The sequence below is a fragment of the Protopterus annectens genome, chromosome 6.part0 (assembly GCF_019279795.1).
Source record: "Protopterus annectens isolate FY-2018-M chromosome 6.part0, PAN1.0, whole genome shotgun sequence".
NCBI classification, from domain to species: domain Eukaryota; kingdom Metazoa; phylum Chordata; order Ceratodontiformes; family Protopteridae; genus Protopterus; species Protopterus annectens.
Genome location: NC_056737.1, coordinates 399,877,034 through 399,894,605, shown reverse-complemented (window position 1 = coordinate 399,894,605; position 17,572 = coordinate 399,877,034).

Genomic DNA, 17,572 nt, shown 5'->3' with positions numbered 1-17,572 from the left:
TGTGTGTGTGTGTGTGTGTGTGTGTGTGTGTGTGCATGGCTGTCTGGTCCCTGGAGTGAGGATGTATGTTACCATACTGAACTGATAAGACCCCTCCCCCCATCCAGGCAATGCAATCTACTATCCGTGTTGATGTCCCCGATCTTAGGCCATACTGACTACCTGTACATGTGTATTCTCTGTGGCGTGTCATGTAGGTACACAGTACTGTAAAGATTATTTGCACATAGGCAGGGGTCCTCACCTCAACAGTAGCAACTGTGTGTGAGTGTGTGTTACTGTGTCGGTGAATCCATGAGTGTGTTGGTGTGTTACTGTGTCACTGAATACATATGTGTCAATACCTGAGTGCATGGGTGCAGTTGTGTGTTGGCATCCTGTCATGGGAACGTGTATTACTGCTTCCCAATGAGGCATCACACTTCCCACTGGCCTCTACCCTTGTAATCAGCTAGACCACTCTCTTACCTCACCACTCCATGTAACTGTACCTGTGATGTCACCCAGTATGGATGTCACGTCTGTAGCCACATTAGCTTAATACACAGCTATCATAAAACAAAACAAAACAAATTCTTCAGCCATGCTAAAGTCCTGCTTACTCCAAAAAATGGCAAAACAGAAAGAAAGGTAGCAGGACACTGCTGCTTCACAATAAAACCTTTTAATAAAAACTTTAAAAACAGGATAATCCAAGTACAAATGTGTAAGAAGAAGTGAGCGCTTTCGGGTTACACCCTTCATCAGACATCAAATATTTCACACACCTTCTTTTTATATGATAATCAACCAATAAATCTCTTCAAAATTTAATGAAGCACACGCCTTTTCAGAAGTGTGGGTTTTAAAGGTATAACATCATTGAGGCCAGGGGGTATATGTGCCATTAGGTCTATAATCCATTTACTTTCATCCAGGGCTGTCTGCAATTTAACATCCCCCCCCCCCCGTTTATTCAACCTAACATTAACAACAACTCTAAAGGAGAAACTGTGTGTTGGATGTTCATTTACATGCCTATATAAAGCATTACTGTCATCCCTGTTCCTTATACTGCCTAGATGTTGTAGGATCCTTACCTTAAACATATTGGTGGTCATTCCTACATAAAAGCTTAAACATTTTGTGCACTCAGCCAAATAAACCACGTTGGGGGTCCTACAGGTAGCCCTACCTTTAAGAACAATATTTTTACCTGTTGCTCTATGTAAGAAATTAACCTCCTTGTTAATATGGCTGCATGCTTTACACATGCCACAAGGAAGTGTCCCTGCCATGCTCTTAAAGGGCCTATCCACTTGAAGATTTTTCTCTTTACATAAAAGGTCACTCAGATTCCTATTCCTTCTATATTGGAAATGTGGGCTGTTATCAATAAGTCCCTTGAGATTTGTGTCACTGGTAAGGATGTTCCAATTATTTTTAATAATATTGCAGATGTCTCCAATGTTGCTCCCATAAGTGAACATCATCTTAGTACCTCTCTCTCGTGAGTCACCTTGCAAACTCTCAATGGAGGTCAGGTCCTGATGTCTTTTTAGCCAAGGTTTATATTTGGTCTGCCTATAAACTTTACTGTCATTTATCGCATTCCTAACCAGTTTCTTCCCATAGCCTCTCCGTTCAAGATAACCTTTAAGGTTATCTAATTCTTGTTCAAATTGCATATCATCTGTATCAATTCTTGAGGCCTGACTCACTTGTCCTTTAACAATATTGGGAAAAACGTGGCGGGGATGCATACTGTCATAGGACAGCAGGGTATTTTTCCAACAATCTTTTTTATATAGGCTAGAAGAAAACCCATCATGTGTCTGTGTTACCCTGACGTCTAAAAATTCTATACTGTGATAAGATGTTTTGGCTGTGAATTTGAGAAAAGTGGTGGTAGTATGTAAATAGGACAGAAATCTACCAAATGTATCATGCCCTCCATTCCAAAGAATAAAAATATCGTCTACAAACCGTACATACATCAAAAATGTGTGTCTTCCAGTTATCATCATCCAATATTTTATCAGTTTCCCACTTAGACAGGACCAAGTTTGCATAGGTATTGGCACAGGGGGTTCCCATGGCAGCCCCCTGTGCTTGCCTATACATGGAGTCAAACCCTAAAAAAACATTATTGTCCAATACTAATATTCTACAAGCCATGCATGCTGCCAACTCGTTGGGTGAGTTGAACAAGTCTTATGCTGCTGTTTCGGCTCTTGGACCGATAAATGGAGGTTGGTCCAAAAAGTTTTTTACACCACTGTCCAATCCATTATTGAATTTGGGCTTTAATATAGTGAAGAATATAAATGACAACAATGATGCACCTGTACCGGTCGATAAGACCTTTGACGATTTGTTAAAAGACTTGAACTTTAAGATGAATAAATTGCAACGCCTGCAGTGGCAGAAATTTCATTTAGAAGCTTGCCTTGAATACGGTATCGTACCCAGAGGCATGAGGGTTATGTGTATGCCGGCACAAGGAGACCGGTACCCTGAGTTGCTTGCCAAATGGCAGGCGCTGAATATTAATACAAGTTATAAATACATGGAACTGCTAATTAGTTTTTTTGCACCTGAAACTGAGAGTCTAAGTGAAGAGGTGCAGTTTCTACTACATAAACTAGAGACTGACTTCACTGATAACAGAAGCAAGCAGCGTTTACAACAGTCTTGTGTTATGTTCCAGGACAATGCCGAGAAATTACGCTTAGACAAAATGAATAAAATTAAGAGGGATTTCGAGGATTTTTCTAGGAGAAACATTTTTGTTTGGCCCAGAAATCCACGGCACTTCAAGAATTCTAGAGAGCGTGATGAGCGGCCAGCAGAAGTACGTCCCGTAGCAGGACGCACTGAGCATGTCGGAGTCATCAATGGGCGACACATCACAACAACGGACAATGTTAATTTGACTATTCCATCTACTCCCAGCTTCCAGGGAGGCGACACTGCCACACGGGATATCCTCAACCCCATCACCACTTCCAATGGCCCCATTTTGGACGGCTACACCAATGGTGATGTTCAGAGTTATTTTGGGATTGTTGGAAAAATACTCTGCTGTCCTATGACAGTATGCATCCCCGCCACGTTTTTCCCAATATTGTTAAAGGACAAGTGAGTCGGGCCTCAAGAATTGATACAGATGATATGCAATTTGAACAAGAATTAGATAACCTTAAAGGTTATCTTGAACGGAGAGGCTATGGGAAGAACCTGGTTAGGAATGCGATAAATGACAGTAAAGTTTATAGGCAGACCAAATATAAACCTTGGCTAAAAAGACATCAGGACCTGACCTCCATTGAGAGTTTGCAAGGTGACTCACGAGAGAGAGGTACTAAGATGATGTTCACTTATGGGAGCAACATTGGAGACATCTGCAATATTATTAAAAATAATTGGAACATCCTTACCAGTGACACAAATCTCAAGGGACTTATTGATAACAGCCCACATTTCCAATATAGAAGGAATAGGAATCTGAGTGACCTTTTATGTAAAGAGAAAAATCTTCAAGTGGATAGGCCCTTTAAGAGCATGGCAGGGACACTTCCTTGTGGCATGTGTAAAGCATGCAGCCATATTAACAAGGAGGTTAATTTCTTACATAGAGCAACAGGTAAAAATATTGTTCTTAAAGGTAGGGCTACCTGTAGGACCCCCAACGTGGTTTATTTGGCTGAGTGCACAAAATGTTTAAGCTTTTATGTAGGAATGACCACCAATATGTTTAAGGTAAGGATCCTACAACATCTAGGCAGTATAAGGAACAGGGATGACAGTAATGCTTTATATAGGCATGTAAATGAACATCCAACACTCAGTTTCTCCTTTAGAGTTGTTGTTAATGTTAGGTTGAATAAACGGGGGGATGTTAAATTGCAGACAGCCCTGGATGAAAGTAAATGGATTATAGACCTAATGACACATATACCCCCTGGCCTCAATGATGTTATACCTTTAAAACCCACACTTCTGAAAAGGCGTGTGCTTCATTAAATTTTGAAGAGATTTACTGGTTGATTATCATATAAAAAGAAGGTGTGTGAAATATTTGATGTCTGATGAAGGGTGTAACCCGAAAGCGCTCACTTCTTCTTACACATTTGTACTTGGATTATCCTGTTTTTAAAGTTTTTATTAAAAGGTTTTATTGTGAAGCAGCAGTGTCCTGCTACCTTTCTTTCTGTTTTTACACAGCTATCATGCTCTTGGATCAGTAGACGTGTTTGGAACATGGGACATTCTCACTGTGATGTGGCAGCTACAAGGTGCATGCTGGTATATTCATACATACCTGTGAGTAGTCCACATTGACATATTGGACACTAACTGCAAACACTGACATCCACAATTCGACCTGAAGGAGAAAAGCAGAACATCATGACCAACATGCAGTCTCTGTTGTTACACAAGACACATACTATTAACAGTACGAAATGCATTGTATACCTGTAGTACATGGTATGTCTGCTGCCTGTCAACAGTATTCAACAATTGTAAACTACACTTATCTTCCTAGTCTGTTCATCCTGTGCATCAGACCATATGAGCATGTCCCTACACCAATGGTGTGGATGTCAGGGATGCGGCACAGGCATCATCATATGCACAGGGTGATAATGTTTGCCAGAGGCCTAGGCTGCACCATTGGATGACATCATGTTTGTGGGTTAGGGCCTTTGATCTAATTGGGCGTGTGTGGATGTTATGCATGTGTGTGTTGCGGTGCCCTACATATGTTTCTGGTGTGTGCGTGTATGTATGCACACAATTCTGGCATGTGTCTGGCCTACACAGGGGAATTATTGACAGCTGCGGACTGTACAGGCCAGGTTTTACAGTTCACGGTGTCCGGCCACGGCCATGTGACCTGTGCCTGCCAGGGGTTGCATGGGCACTACCATGCAGAGGTGCAGATTGGGTACTGTCTGATGACACTTGTCCACTGGAACCGTGTCCCTGTTGGGGCCATCCAGGGCCATGTGCACGTGGCCTGCTGTGTCGTGGTGTGGACAGGACAGCACCAGCTGCACTGCTGCTGCTACCGCCACTATGGGAGCAGACATGTGAAGTAGCTCATTCACGTAGACCTGAAACAGGTGATGTAGCAGGCCTACATCCACGTGCTCGATGCTTCATCCCTACTAGATGTTCCAACACAGACAGCTCACACTCGCGGATTGTCATGCCATGGTCAAGGACTCCAGCCATGTCACCCAATCGTCTATCCAAAGCTTCAGCAATCTGCTGTTGAGCATTTACCATTGCCTGGATGTTGTTTAAAGAATGGACAGCAACCCACTGAAGCCTCTGATCTTCTCTGTTGTGCCATTCAGCACGTGCCTGTGCCTCCATTACAGCCTGAAACATGCGTCTGGTGACACCAGCTGCTGCGCTCTGTCTTGTAAGGGCATGTTGGCCAGAGGTCCTCCTATGAGCAGCACTGGCCATGTGCCTGTGTGGGGCATCACCAGTCAGTTGGCTGACACCATGGTGTGCAGGCACACCTTCCATAGCCCCCACACTTTCCTGTTCCAAGCTACCACACACCAACTATCCATCATCTATGGCCACTGGTGATGGGGTATGTGTAGGCATGGGATCTGTGTGCGGGGATGAGGGAGATATAGGTGGAATGGCAACCAATGGCACAGATTCAGCCTCTGACAACCCTGCCTGTACCTCAATCATACGTTCATCATCATTGCTAGAGTCTGTGGGGGACACTGACATCAGATGGACCGCAGGAGTGCAACACACCTACATCACCTGTGAGGGGCAGACAAGAACTGTACATTACAATCTATACAATAGACACACACACACACACACACACACACACACACAAGACACACACACACACAGACACACACACGTTATGGCACCCAACATGCATGTGATATGACAGAAGGCATGCAGCGCAGACAATAATAATGGTAGTTATCATACATCCCTGGGTTGCACACAACAGCATGCATGTGTCATAGCAGAAGTCATGCAAATTACACAATCATAATAGTAGTTAGCATACATCCCTGTGTTACACCATGTAGACCAGCACAGGTTAACAGTATACCTGCCTGATGTGTGGCATATGACCTTGACAATCACAAGTAGTATGATATGTGATCTGCTGACGTGTGCAATGACATGCATACATGTTTAGCACAATGGTGTCCTGTCAAATATACAGTGGGGTAATGGTGTCCCAATGCAGTGTTGTCTGTCCACCCTACAGATATACTGCACATTTAGCTGATCTGCATGGCCATTGCAGGGAATCATGAGGCATCTCTATTGCTATACAGTGTGAGTTACAGACACAGTTCATAGCCATGACTGTGTTCAGATACAATACATATATACTGTGGAATGTGGTCCACATCGCTGAGGTGTATACGCACTAAACCATGATGTGGAATGTGTGACACAGGTCACTGAATGGGTATACGGATGACACCCCTGCACATCTTCAAACATATTACTGCTGCCTGGCAACTATGGCCAGATATGGTGAACACGTCTTTACACCATGTCCCACATGACATCTGTGTACCACACACACATACGGAGCAAGGATGACATTGATGTCCGACATCAGCAAGCGGAATGTACTGTATCTGCGGGCTGATGTGGATACTGTACAGGTGAGTGTTGTCATGTCCTGACACACTCAAGATGTTCAACACATCTTATGTGGTGGATTGATGTCATGCCTACACAAGATGTGCACAGGCCTGTAGGATGTCTAGTGTTCCACATCTGCAATATAACCATTACACAAAGGCCATAGTTGGACCATGTGTAGCCATTGTATGACAGGATGTACACACAAGAACATCACGTCTACTGTGTGTGTTGCTTCATGTCTCTGGCCATCCTCCATGGCCATATGTGCACATGTGTTGGCCAAATTATTGTGACAGGCATCTATTTCACATGTCTGTGTTGTCCCATATGACATACACCCATAGATGTCATATGCTCCACTGACGACAGGGTTATGCAGACAAAGGGTGGTATGTTTGGTATGTGGGATATGTGTGACATTCATAGCAGGGCTATGATCCACACCAGTGAATCCTGTGGGCTGGCCATACTCCAGCTCACTGTGTAGTACTGTTTGTATTCCCCACATGTGTAGTTCTTATCTGTAGTACATGTCCCTACAGTGAACAGCACCTCCACCATTGTATGCACAGCTGTCCACACATCTGGCAGTGACAGTTTTTGAGGATTCATGTCGGTGATTCACATAGTTTGCAAATGTTGCACATGGGTAGCCATTATGATGCATTGCAAATCCGACCTGTATATTGTGACAGGATCATACATTATGTGTACATGTGGTAAATGGCCACATAGCAGATAGATCTGTGCATTAAGATGCCTGATAAATAATAACAGCCTCACCTGCAACAGGTTGCTGTCACAGTGGAATGCCAGTGGTACCTAAATAGGAGTAACACAGCAATATGAGCATTATCCACGCCTGTATGATAGCTACAAGGTGCAATGTGGATGTTAACACATACATCAGTGCAATAGACTATACTATGGTGTATGCAAATGTGTGCATACACAGAGTAGCATACTATAGTATGTGGCATGTGTATATACATGCCTTGCATATGATGTTACATTACATATTGTACAGTGACACATGCAACTATATGGAATATAGTTGTTATAGGTGCAGTAGTGACTTACCAGGCAACTCCAGGCTCGGTGGTTGAGAGACACCCACCTCCACAATATTGGCTAAGGCTTGTGGATGTTGTTCTGCAGGTGTCCCCAGGATGGCCTGTAGCTCCTCGGTACGTGTGAGTGGGGCTGGGTTGGTGGTCCACCACCTGTTGCACCTTGTTCCCTGGTGATTACATTCGCATGCTATTTCGCCCATCTGATGAGGTCTGTACAGTGTCTGCACACCTGCTGGTATGTGTGGTTGTGGCCACCCACATCATTAACCCTCCTGCGAAGTTCCATCCACAGGGCATCCCACTGCTGTGCATCCTGTGGCACATGGCTGAACAAGATATCATGATTGTCATGTAGGTATGGAATGAGGGCCTCATCCTCCAAGCGGGTATAAGGGGTAGCCTTGCATGAGACATACCTGGAAGACATAATGATGGAGACAAGTCACAGTAACTCACAGAGACAAACAGAGCTAGAGCTGAACATACATGTGTATGGCATTTATTATGATTAAATAGTTGTCTTTGCAAATCTACATGACACTGACACCACTGACATGTTTGTGTCACACACATGTGACACTCAATGGTGAATAGATATTATCACCATATATGTGTGTGTGTCACCTGATTACATTGCTCATACTCCATGTGGATGCTGTCTTGATGTGGGCATGTCTGTTTACCTGTACTGGTGTTCCTACCTATCAGCACATGGCTGGATGTGTCCACATTAATGCAGTTGACCTTGATGCTGTGTATATGTCACATATAAAGACTTACACTGCCTTAACAGACATGACCTGTGACCCTGCAGACTTGCTCATGGAAGGTTTTACATGTATGTGTTCTGCCATATACATCTACATGGCACTGCACAGCAATTCAACATCCTGTCATGTATCACCTGTGTTGCACATGTGATAATCATGGGACTTATCTAGGGGAAATTAGTTTTATATTCATGGTATTTGCAGGGATGGATATCAACTATAGCATGTACAGTCAAAGTCAACTAGTAGGCTATATGCCCGGGGCCATGTATGAATCTAGGATGAAAGGTTACCTAGCTGTAGCCAACAGGTGGGTCTCTGGGGCCAGGTGGAGCAGTGCCACATAACTGATCCACAGGGTTAATGATACATTTACCATGCAGTCATCACACCATGTCTGAGAGGGGGGCGATGTGCAGCTTTGCTGGACAGGAATGCATAGTATGGCAGGACTATGTAAAGTGTATGGGACAAGGATCTGTCCAGCATGTGGTGATCCTAGTACTAGGAAGGTGGATGTCCATGAAGTATGTGTTTGAAATCAGGATGTGTATGTGTAGCATGTCCAACATCACTGGGTTGGACATGGATTTATTCAGGGTATGCATCATGCTACATAGTGGAGATGGGGAATGGGAAGGCTGGTGTAGGCCATCTGAACATGACCAATATGCCTTAAAGGAAATATTGATCTGATATGGGTCACTTTAGTGTTGTGTATGGCTGGACAATGATCTCAATATTCATGGATGGCACCCTGTCATGATTAGGGTTGCCACATACGACTACCTGACAGGTGTGGTGACATAACTATCACAGGAAAGACAACTGCCCAGCTGCATCCCTTACACACAGTGTCCATTATGTTGACCGCTGCCTAGGTGGTAGTTCATGGGTACAAGGTTATTAACATAGGGGTGACAATGCAATATGTAGCTGTCAGATTGTGGCCATATGTCACACACCTCACCCACAAAGCCCCTTCTGTATGTTGTCCACAACACACTGAGTCAGCTATTGCTCCTAGGTCATAGTCATTCACATACTTCAATAGGCAGATGCCTTCTGTTAGTCTGTGTGGTATGGACTACAATGAGGGGGATTACAATTAATTAACCCTGTCTTACTGTAGCTGGCACTGGTGTGATGTGCATGTATTATTCAGACACCTTCTGTAGTGTTGGTTCTGCCAGCAGTCCCATTGCAAAACACTCCTGTGACATAGGAATGTACATCTAGTATACTGAGTGTAGTGGAACACAGTATTGGTGATGATGTCCTATGACCTGCCAAGGTTATGATATGCAGTGTGAAATCAACATTACTGTCATCTACATCTGTACTGCTGACATCAAATAATTTGATCAAGGTTCATGGCCTTTCAGACCAGACTCAGCAGGGTAGTAGTGCAGTACGTCTCATTATCAGTGGAGTCTCCCCCTTTGTGGGTTGTGATACCTGTTGGTGTGCACCATTCAGTTTGTACACAGCCTGACATGAAGCTATGTTTTACATGATGTGTTATGTGGAGAGCAACTTGTTTTGCCATATGTGTATGATACAACCTGGAATGTGGACAGGTCCCATGCAGCCTGAGTGCAGCTTGTACCTGCATAGTTGTGGGTACAGGGGCTCTGTAGTGTACATGGATATATGATTGTGTACCTGTTGGGGGGACAGTGTGTTTATGTTATCCAAGACCCTATCTGGATTGCTTATTCATGCTCAGCACTTGTTCAGAACTTGTAAGCACTACGTAAGCTACTAATTACTATAGCACTCAGTCTTCCTCATTAACTAGAGGTAAACAGGTTTTGTACGTACTTTTCTCACTTGCTTAGAGTAAAATAGCTCTTGTACTCACTTTCCTCACTTATCTAGGGGAAATTAGTTTTATATTCAGGCATGTCCAAGAGTCAGCTGCCAGTGTTCTCTCCTGTCTGATGAATCTGGACATCTTGAGGCAATGTAGACATTGCCTCATGTACACAGACAACCCTCTCTGCCTACCACCCGACACTACAACCTGTGAGAGATGTACTTATCTAGCCAAACTGGAGGTAAAGCTCTCTCCAACCAAGACTGACCCTGACAGTCATGTGGAGAAGGTAAACATTCGGACCACACCACACTCATCACATAGTCTCACTGAGTCTATCCCACCATTAACTGGGAAAACTACTCATGTACCAACTCATTAGCTCAACACTTTCTGGAATTCATAAACACCAATGCCCTGGATCAACTTATCCACACACCCACCAGGGGCAACAATATTCTAGACCTAGGCATTACCAACATGAGTGACCAGTGTTCCACACCTGAAGTCAGCTCCTCCTTGATCCGATCCAACCATAAGCTAAACACCCTTGATATCCACATCACGCCCCCACCCCCCATTAAGGGAACCACAGTATAATATGTTACAAAGCCAACTTCATGCTTCTTAAGACAGACATGGTGAACTTCATGACACCCATGTAGATGGACAATACAGTTACAACTGCTGAATCCTACACAAATGCACTCTATCAGCACTTACATGAGTGCATGGATCATGCTACCCCAAACAGAACCAAGATGCTATACTCCTAATTAAGGAAGCCAAACTGGTGGTCCCCTGCCATAAACAAACTGTACAACAGAAGGAAGACACTGTTGCAAAAGAGAGTACAATCCCATACGTGGAGGAGCTCCCTGGTCAGCCTCAGTAAGAAGGTGAGATCCCTTATGAGATCCTCCAAAGCTAGCTATGGAAACAAACCCACCACTAATGCCAATGACAACCACAAAGCATTCTATAGCTATGTCAAATATCTCAATGTCAACACCCAGATCTGCTCTGAGTTACAGCACAAAGGCATGAACATTACAGAACCAACTGAAATTGCCAACATCCTGGCAGATAGGTTCAGTGCTACCTTTCCCCCCCTCTCACCCCCTAAAGGGCCCATATCTATACAAGAAGAGTGCAGAGTCCCTGTAATCACAACTGCGCAGGTAAAAGCTGCACACTCTAAAGCCAATATCACAGCATCCATGGGACCAGACGACATCCCAGGCTGCGTTTTACATGAATTTCAGAACGTACTGCCTCACCACCTATGCACCATGTTTAATAATAGCTTTGCATCGGGCTTTGTGCCCCCTGAATGGCACACAGCAACAGTTATCCTACTCCACAAAGGTGGCACCACAACAGACCACAGGACCTATTGCCCTATAGGCCTGACTAGCCTGGTCTGCAAGGCTATGGAGCACATCATCATGGATCTCAGTCACAGAGACATTGGGTACCGCCAAACTTTTGACCCCTCCCAGTTTGGTTTTGTTAAGGGCAGACCATGCCTTCTAAACCTGGTGGACTTCTTAGAGACAGTTACCAAGGCATTAGATGAGGGTAATGAGGTCCACACAGCCTACCTTGATCTCTCAAAGACTTTCAACACCATTCCCCATTCTGGTATTATTGACATACCCATCCACCTGAACATTAACCCCTCCGTCATGTGATGGTTTGCAAAGTGACTCACGGACAGAACCCACACAGTGGGAGTTGCATACCCTAGGTCCGACTGTTTACCAGTTACAAGTGGTGTCCCCTAGGGCTCAGTCCTAGGACCCCTCATGTTTGGTATATACTTCTCTGATGTACAGGCAAGCACAGGAGGGCTTTGGCTGAAAAGGTTTGCAGACGACTGCAAACTAGGGGCCATAATTGTTTCCCCAGCTGATACAGACACCCTCTGGAAGGGTTGCACTGAGATGGATACCCAGTGTCAATATCATGGCCTCAAGATGAATGCCAAAAAGTGCATAGTCATCCCCTTTGGATATAACTAATTACCCACGGACTACCACATAGGTGCTAGTCCCCTACATACAGAAAAGGTAATAAGGGATCTGGGAACCCCAGTAGATAGCAATCTCTCCTTTGATACCCATAATGACAAGGTGGTTAGAATATCCTTCTACATGGCCCCCCTAATCTCTAATGGGTTCGCATCCAGAACAAAGGAGGCCATTGTGCCTCTCTACTCATGACTTATTAGACCCATTAAAGGATACAACACCCCATTTGGGATGCACCTTACAAGACAACTGCAACAGCTTGGAAGACCACAACAGTACCACACCAAGAGGATTATTGACCTCAAACAGATGACCTATGCAGCCCAACCTAAGAAACTCCAGCTGTACTCGGTTGCATACCGCATACTCACAGGTGATCTCTGCTTGACATACAAGGCCCATGTCCAACCCAGTATTGCTGGATATGCTCCACCTAAACAGAAGCCCCTGAGAGCCACATGCTCTAGGGATATACACCTAACTACAACGATGACTAGGATGTGCTGGACAGATAGATTCCTGACCCGGAGACTCCCCATGCTTTGGAACATGATTCCAATGTACATCAGGCAGGGCCCCTCACTAGCACTCTTCAAGGGAAACCTTGACAGGTGGATGGGAGACAGACATGTACCCCAGGGATCACTGCAGTTGCTCTGCTGGACAGAGGCACAGGGAACTAATGGCTCTGCCGTTCAGAGGCACAGGGAACTAACCTAAGGGGGTGGCGGAAGCCAACACACTCTAGCTAGGCTTATAAATACCCTTGGGCAGACAGCTTAGTAACTACCTTTGCACTTATTACATGTCTTATGTGCATGGATAGTTAACTAGCTCTTCCATTTTACTTTGCTATCATGCTGATAAACTGTCGGGTAACTACAAGTCACATGTATCCTGTTATTGTGTATTGTAAATGCCAATAGACATAATTAATGTTTGCCTAACATAACAGTAATGCTATGTAACTTGTAATACATATCTGCCTACAATACTGTACATTACACTGTTATTGGCAAAATATCCCACAATGCAAATCATAATTGCACAGTGGGCCAACCTTTGACATGTTATTCTCAGTAATACACCCATACATATGCCTACTGTTACAATATATCAACATATACTATCGCCTGTTATAGCACATACTTGTTGGACCAGCCCTGCCAATGACAGTGGCTGGTGAGGAATATTTGGGTTCAAAGTCCTTATATAGCATCCCTTGTGGTGTATGTGGTGTTTGCCTTGTGACCTACAGCAGTACACACATAAATACTACAAGCGTTACTATGCTCAACAATACATCACTACAAGATAACCGTTTCCACTATATGGATTGCGTACACTTTAAATATTACAGAACAGGTACTACATACACAGACATGCTGAGTGTTCTACATACCTTATTAGTAACCGAGGTGTCATTGACTGTTAATTCAATCTTTTTCAGTTTGTGTTTCAATCTTCTTTGTAACGTTCTGCTGGTATATACAGATGGTTTGAATGTGTGATAAGCCATCCTTTTATAGTTAAATATCGGTAACATGCAATCCTGACCACCAGTTAGTCATCTGCTGTGCAGCTACTCCATTCTCCATTAGCCAATACCATAGCAACAGTGGTGTATAACTGAGTACTCCACTTGGGCATTGTCCGTTTGCCTTACTTTCGAGGAAGACGGCCCGGATGCGTTGTTTGTGATATATTTCAACAGCTATATGGAGACAGACAGAGATATATTAGCTTCATGACTCCCGTGGATTGTGTGTAATGGCTAGAAGATGTTGTTCTACATGTGAGTACAGCTGTTATATTTCAGAACATTGCTACTTATGCAGGGTTTGTTTGTACCTGATACTTCTGAAGATGTTTCAGTCTGGCAAGGATATTTGGGCAGCTCAAGGCTGTATGGCTATGCATGATCTGTTAGGTGGTTTACAGTGTGCTCACCAGACATCCTTGGTTTGTTGTACATGTATCATACTGTGCTGTTAATCAGTAATTGGTAACACTTCCCGGTGTACACACAACCCTCTGAAACGGGATTAGTGCAAAAAAACCCTGTAACATCAGAAGCTGTTCCATTGTATAACAGCAACTATTTCACATAGGGCCATGTTAGTGTGTCTCTGAAAAGGTATGTTAAGGCTTCTGCAGATGTCGTACAGTGAATGAATGATATGTGATGTTATTACAGTTTGTACTGTAATTTGTTTGGGTGTGGGGGTGATGTTGGTGGGTGTACATAGCATATGCAGGTGTGTAGGAACTGCTTTTATACATAATCGATATGTGCGTAAGGGTTCCTTCCCTATTTGAACACCTATCCTTTAGTGGACTAATACTATGGTAATTGCAGGCTGATTCATTAAGGCACTGTTAATTGATTCCTGTATAGCATGCAGGTGATGTTAGTCCTTGATTCCTTTCGGCAATACATCGGAATGTAATAAAGTGTTGCTACATGAAAGCTGTGTATTTCTGTCATAGGTATTTGCAGTCATTGGAGTTGTGTTGGTGACTGACCCTCTTTGACTAGGGTTGCCACCTTTTCAAATAGCCATAGTGGGACATTTTCGGGACACACATCAGATTTTTCAGGCCGACACAAACCCACGGTCAGTACAAGGGATAGAACTTTCCTTTTTTGCCTAAATATAAGCTTATTCTTGTAGCAGTTTAGTTGCTTATCCTGTTTCTTGTAACATGTAGGTATTTTAGATACAGAAAGAACTATTGTATGCAACTATTACATTACATATGGGACATAATTATGTCCTACAATCTCAGGACGTTTGTCACATTTAATATTTTTGGTCAGGACACAACCGCCCAAAAAGGGACTGTCACTCGCAAAGTGGTACAGGTGGTAACCCTATCATTGGCTCATGTCCATAGCACATATAGTCTCCATATCCTTTGTTCATAAAGTTTGGTCGTGGCGGAATGTGTGAATGCTATGGTCCATGTTATACTCATATATGAACACTTCAACCGCTGTATAGGGGATACCTATGGAATCCCGAAACCACACAATTCCGACGCACACAGTACCGGGCCCAGACTCCCATACCCCACATTACCAACAGTGACAGTAACTCGCGAAAGTAACACAAACATGGAACACACACACGCACACACAGACACACTGCTACCCACACATCCAAACAAACCATCTTACACTACATATGAGCAGGTGGGCAAGGCCCCCTACAGCCCCATGTGGGTGTATGCACCCTCCACACACCCCCACTTTAATATTCTACCTCCTAGATAGCAGAAACAAATGCACAAAGCAAACACACACCCACACATTACAGTCCCCCAGGAACACACACCACACTCAGAACACACACTTACACACACTACAGCCCTCAGAAACACACTTACACACAGTAACCTACTTGAACCGCAGCACCAGAAGCACTGACTAAATGTCCCTTAACATCGGGATTTTAAACCTCACGCTTCTGGTGTTTTGGTACTGTGGTCTTTCGGACTTTAAGCCTCATGATTACGAGCGTTGGTATGTCAAGCAGTAGGTATTTGGTAGGTATTCCATTTATATGTACCTCCATGGTTATGTAGATGTTGTTAACCTATCTATATATCTACATATATATATGTATATCCCCATATATCGACATATATCTCTCTCTCTCCCTCTCTCTCTCTCTATATATATATATATATATATATATATATATATATATATATATATATATATATATATATATATATATATATATATATATATATATATAGCCTACACCTTTCATTGGGTACATGCCGGTTTGTCCTATTTCCACACATTCCTACCTTTTGTGTTTTAACCTGTCAGTATACACACCTGCTGTTGGTACATCTCAGGTAGCTTAGTGGTAGGTTATTGTGAAGATTGTGTACGTGGTTGCGTGTTTAATCCTGGCTGTGGTAATTTTATCTTTCAGAGCAGGCACAGATAGTGCAAGGGTGATTAATGCACATTTCAGTGGATGTGTGTTCCAAATGTTTATTATTCTGTGGAATACTACCTATATATGCAAGCTGTGGTTAAGGTATACTATGTAACATGTAAATCATCTCTGACTTTATTGGGATTTGAACCAGGACTGCACAGATATTATGCAAATGCCGTAAACATTACACTATTGACATTGACGTTCCTTCTGCCTATTTCCTATGTTTATGAATCCTATGTGTAAGCTTGGCTACACAACAGGCGGAGCCACCCACACCCACTGAGCTTCTCGAAATGCCGACATGACACATGAATTGGGAGACTATACATTAACATCCTAACTACATTTGGCATAGCCACTCACTAACACACATCAGGGGAAACCTTGATGTGTGACTGGCCAACAGTATATACACCCCTGGGATCATGTGTCCCAGACATATACAGCCAGGGTGTGGGAGAGCCACTCCAGTTCTACAGCTGCAAGATCTGTTGGGGAAATTGAATGCTGTTGGTTTGTCATGTTAACATACCCTTTTGAGATCACTATGTGCCCCTATCACCCTACAGCACTCCGGTCTTCAACAACTTCCAGCAACTCTGCCTGGAATCACTTCATTGGCTATGCTTGACAGAGGTTCAATTACTTCATCAATGGTGCAGGTAAAGCCACCACACTGTAGCTATGCTTCTAAATGCCCTTGGGCAGATAGCCTACTACCTATATGTCAATCTCCACAGTGCAGGCCATCTCCAACATCATATGTGCTTATACAGAGTTTTCTGATCACAATATACAGTGTACATTCACCATGTAGTCAGACAACAGCTAAGTACAGCAATAGCATACAGACTACTGGTACATAATCACACCAAAAGCCTATCTTGGAAGCTAGTGGACATGTATAGGTTTCAGGCTTTGTATTGCTTACCAGTAGGTTACCTACAGGAAAGGTGGGACACAAGCACAGATGGGATACATGCCTGCAACAATGCCATACCAACTTGCATGTGTCAGCCTAAGGCTTTGGAATGCTGGCCAAGGCTATTGGTGCACCCATGGTGCCATTTTTAGGCAGGTCTCAGAGGTGGCTCTCACCTCCATGAACTGCACAATAGTGGAACCAATGAGGGTTAGGCGACTCAACACCAGGGGTAGTACGCACAACATGCATGCACTCACAGCACCCCTCAGTATGGACAACATCTACATCTGTTCTGTGACTGGGACCTGTATAAGGCTCCCGTGAGCACACCGGTACTACCAGACTACAACC